The following is a 5,343-nucleotide window of genomic DNA, read 5'->3' as shown; positions in this document are numbered from 1 at the left end:
TGGATGTGATGATGGTGGTGGCTCTAATATCTCGCCCTTTGGAGCAAAGAATTTATAGATAGGAGTGAAATCCATGTGGTGTGGTGAAAATGGTAAGGTGAGTGTGGTAAAAAGGGAAAAGAAAAAGAATACACAGACGACTTGGTTCGAAACTAGCACAGCTACCGTTCCCCGGCAACGACGCCAGAAAGCTTGTTGGGTATTTTAAACGCAAACAGAAAAATCCGCAAGCGCACGGATACCGATGTAGCTTTCACCCGGGAGTATTCCAGAGTATCGATTTTCCACAGGGAACGTGAGTGTACTAATTAAGATTCAAGATCGCCCAAGGATAACTATATAATTATTTTTGGTGGGAAGAGAGGAAGTTTCCTGAGAATTCTCTAGTTGATCTATGAATCAAGAATTACTTCAAAGATTATTTATTTCGGGACATCAGAACACTAACCACACAAAGAGATGAGAAGGGGGCTAGGAAGCTCTGACTACGGTCCTACAAACACCAATCCGAACGAGGTGGAATATGTCGACCGTTAGGGCTGTCACTACCCTAGGGCTACCACAACAATCCGCAGGATTGGGTGTAATTCCAGGTAATTGCAAGACTAAACACCACGTCTAATCTATTAATTACTACTCTAGCGTTGCAAAGACTAGAGCACTTGATGCAAGCGGGAATCCAATAAATAACTTGAATGTAAATAAAAGTAATTAAAGAACTCAGGAATTATGAATTGAAGAACCTGGAGAACGATGAAGAACGAACCAGTTGCTGCAAAAGTACAATGTTGAGGAAGATCCGACAGATCCGGCTCCTCCTCCGCTCTCCTCTTCTCTCTCCCTATTTTCTAGATTACAACTAGAACTAACTAGAACTAGAACTAGATGAACTAGAACTAGAACTAGATGAACTAGAGGGATCCTGTCTACTTGGACAAATAATTGAAACCCTAGCTTTGATTCTGTAGAAGAGGTATGTTCTCCAAGGGCCAGGGGTCTGCTTATATAGTCCTTCCAAGTGAATATGGGCCGTCGGATCAAACCGACATTAATCGCAAGGTTTTCCTTGATCCCTTAGGTCGGTGGAGCATGATTCGCGAAGTTGACCCTGATTGGGCACTACAGGAGGGCAGGCGCCCTGGGCCAGACCCCGTTCTGCCTCCGCTTCGTTTCCGTGGCTTCTGGAGTCTTCTAGATGATAGAAAATTGGCGCACACGTTAATATCTCTATGTAAACCCAATGTGTGGGCCTTTCACCTATATTTCCTGATAACCCCCTGTAGAAATAGACAAACACCAAAACTCATGGAATTCTATCAGATAAAACCCTAAGTCTAGGTGCTGGTTGCATATAGGTCCTTTTTCATGATTAGTTGACGGTTAAATATGAGCATTAAAGACTGTCAACAACAATGCTCCAGCTTCTTTCCAACGGTGCATGATGTCTATTTTCTTAGACATGATTGAGAAAATCATGGAGGTTTTCATGGATGATTTTACCGTCTATGGCAAAATCTTCGATCATTGTTTGGAGAATTTAGATAGAGTCTTGCAGCGATGTGAAGAAAAGCACTTAATCCTGAACTAGGACAAATGCCATTTTATGGTTTAGGAAGGAATAGTGCTAGGACATAAAGTGTCTGAACGTGGTATAGAGGTGGACAAAGTAAAGATTGAAGTTATTAAAAAACTTCAACCTCCCACGAATGTGAAAGGAATCCGTAGCTTTTTGGGACATGCAGGGTTCTATAGACGCTTTATCAAGAACTTCTCTCAAATTGCTAGACCCCTAACTAGTCTCCTAGCTAAGGATGCACCTTTCATCTTTAGTGATGAGTGTCATGAATCTTTTCAAACTCTTAAGAAAGCACTCATCTCAGCCCCGATTATCCAACCACCTGATTGGAATCTTCCTTTTGAGATCATTTGTGATGCTAGCGATTTTGCGGTTGGTGCCGTTTTTGGACAAACCTAGGATAAAAAGCATTATGCCATATCCTATGCTAGCAAAACCTTGTCTGGACCACAGCTCAATTACACTATAACTGAAAAAGAGCTTTTGGTAGTTGTCTTTGCTATAGGCAAGTTTAGATCTTACTTAGTGGGGGCAAAGATAATCGTCTATTCAGACCATGCTGCTCTCAAGTACCTCCTCACTAAGAAAGATGCTAAGCCTTATCTAATTCGATGGATTCTTCTACTCTAAGACTTTGACATAGAAATCCGAGATAGGAAGGGAGTAGAGAATTCAGTAGCCGACCACTTGTCTAGGCTTCAATATAAGAAACACATAATGAGCTTCCCATAAATGACTACCTAAGGGATGACACCCTGCTTAAGAAAACACATGCAGATCCATGGTACGCAGACATCATAAACTTTATAGTAAAAGGCTATGTCCCACCTGGTACAAACAAAACGAAGTTGCTTCACGATAGTCGTTTCCATCTTTGGGATGAGCCATATCTTTTTCGAGTCTGCGCTGATGGACTTTTGAGAAGGTGTGTTCCTATGGCTGAGGCTACTCAAATTATGCAAAGATGCCATGCCTCACCATATGAAGGACACTATGGAGCATTCCGAAAACATGCTAAAATTTGGCAAAGTGGCTTTTTCTGGCCAACGATGTATGAAGATACAAAGGACTTTATCAGGAGATGGCACCGATGTCAAAAACATGGGAACATCAACTCACGAAATGAAATGCCTCTCACAAATAATCTTCAATTAGAACTTTTTAATGTATGGGGCATTGATTTCATGGGGCCATTCCCTATGTCTAGGAATTGCGAGTATATCTTAGTAGCTGTGGACTACGTGTCCAAATGGGTAGAAGCCCTACCTTGTCGATCAGCTGATTCAAAACATGTCAAGAGAATGTTCCATGAAGTAATCTTTCCTCACTTTGGTATAACCCGGATAGTTATAAGCGATGGAGGTTCCCACTTCATCGACAAAATCTTCCAGAAATACCTAGCTGATCATGGAGTTCGACACAACATCGCAACACCATACCATCCTCAGACCAGCGGTCAAGCCAAAACATCTAACAAACAAATCAAAAATATTTTACAAAAGACCGTAGATGAGATGGGTAAGGGGTGGAAGGACAAACTTCCTGATGCACTTTGGGCATATAGAACTGCATTCAAAACACCCATAGGCATGTCACCTTATCAACTTGTATATGGAAAGACTTGTCATTTGCCTATGGAAGTAGAGTTTAAGGCTCATTGTGCACTCAAGAAATGGAACATGAATCTCCACCTCGCTAGCGAGAATCGTCTGATGCAACTATCTGAGCTAGAAGTATGGAGAGAGAAAGCCTACCATAATTCAAGGATCTATAAAGAGAGAACAAAACGATGGCATGATAAGAGAATCAAGCACAAGGAGTTTAAGCCTAGAGATAAGGTTCTACTATTTAATTCAAGAGTTAAGCTCTTTGGGCATGGTAAGCTACGAAGTAAGTGGGATGGACCATACAAGGTTATTGACACTTCAACTCATGGAGCCATTACCATCCAAGACGACATAGGTAACACTTTTAAGGTAAATGGTCAACGCTTGAAAATCTATCTCGAGCCATAAAACAACCTGGTAGAGGAACTTGATGTGATTGAGGTCATAGAATTCTCACACTAAGCGCTCATAAGCTCTTGACAATTACCTAACCCTTAACATACTCCACGAGTTTTGTTGTCTATTTGGGTTGTGCAGGATTTTGAGGCTTAAGAAGAGTGAGACCGAACATGCAGGCCACAAGAGTGAACGACTATGTCAACATCCAGCTTGGGGGAAGCACCCCCACGTGTATCTAGATAAGTATTATTTTTCTTTCTTGGTTTTATTTACTAGTATTCGGAAATAAGTAAATAAAATGCATAACCATGAAACCAAACAAAGTTTTTCTTTTGAATAATATACAATAGTTTTGTGTAATCCTAAGTTTTAAATAAAATAAGAAGAAAGTTTGATCCAAGTCTAGGTAAATGACAAACATGATATGAGAAGGTCTGAGCTACTATTTAACTTGTTCCAAGTTTCGCTAGAGTTCTGGAGATTTTATCTTTTGAAAATCTAAAATTCAAAAAAAAATGAGATCCTGTTTGACATAATACTTAGAGTCTTATAAGATATAAATATTAAAACTGTGGGCACTTGCTTTGTTCAAGCCATTGTTAATTCTTGTAGTTTTGGTTGAGAGAATTATCATGCTCCAAAGATCAAGATCTTTTTGTTTTAAAAATATAAAAGATTCACTCTTCCAAAGTATTATTGTGTTAGAGGCATGGGACTATGCAAAAAAAAATTGATTCAAAAAAAAGAGTGAGACGAGAGGTAAAAATGGACAAGTGTCTGAAGTAGAATTAGGGGTACAAAGATACCCACCTGAGTGAAAAAATGGACACGTGTCCGATAGTAGAATTAGGGGTACTTGGTGCCCGCTTGAAAAAAAAGAGAGACTGAAAAAAGAAAGGAAAAAATGATAGCCCATGGTCCCTCTAATAAGCAATATGCCAGTAAGAGATGACAAACTTTTCAAAAAGGTCAAAGGTCTTGATCTAGGAGTATGACATTCCTCTCCCTTGTTCCGAGCATTGACATTGCAAAATGCAAAGTAAGTATGCTAAAACTTTTAAAGCTCTACTTATATATCTTTCGAGAAGAAGGCAAATGCCTCAGTTTTATTTTGGAAACTTACAAAAAACAAACTCCAGAACAAAGGTAAGACAGAAGAACTTGAGAAATAGTGCTTGACTTGATCGTTCTGTTTTTCAATCACTTAAGACCTTAGTGATAACTTAAAAACCCTATAGTAAGAGGCATATAAGTAACCCGTGTTTTATTGCTGATTTTAGCTTTGCTCAGGGACGAGCAAAGGTTAAGCTTAGGGGAGCTTGTTGACGGTCCTTAATGCTCACATTTAACCCTCAACTAACCATGGAAAAGGATCCAAATTGCAACCGACACCTAGACTTAGGGTTTTATCTGACAGAATTCCATGAGTTTTGGTGTTGTCTATTTCTGCAGGGGGTTATCAGGAAATATGGAGGAAAAGCCCACACCTCGGGTTTACATAGAGATATTAACGTGTGCGCTAATTTTCTATCATATAGAAGACTCCAGAAGCCACGGGAACGAACGGGAGGCTGAGCGGGCCCGGGGGCAGGGTGCCCGCCCTCCTCCCTTGGGCGACTGCCCTGCCCTGGTGACCAATCAGGGCAGGTCTCGCGGATCGTGCTCCACCGCCTTTGAGGATCAAGGAAAACCGTGCGATTAAGGTCGTATTGATCCGACGACCCACGTTCATTTGGAAGGGCTATATAAGCAGGCCCCCTG

Source organism: Sorghum bicolor, chromosome 9 (genome assembly GCF_000003195.3).
Source record: "Sorghum bicolor cultivar BTx623 chromosome 9, Sorghum_bicolor_NCBIv3, whole genome shotgun sequence".
Taxonomy (NCBI): Eukaryota; Viridiplantae; Streptophyta; class Magnoliopsida; order Poales; family Poaceae; genus Sorghum; species Sorghum bicolor.
Note: the sequence above shows the minus strand (reverse complement) of the source record.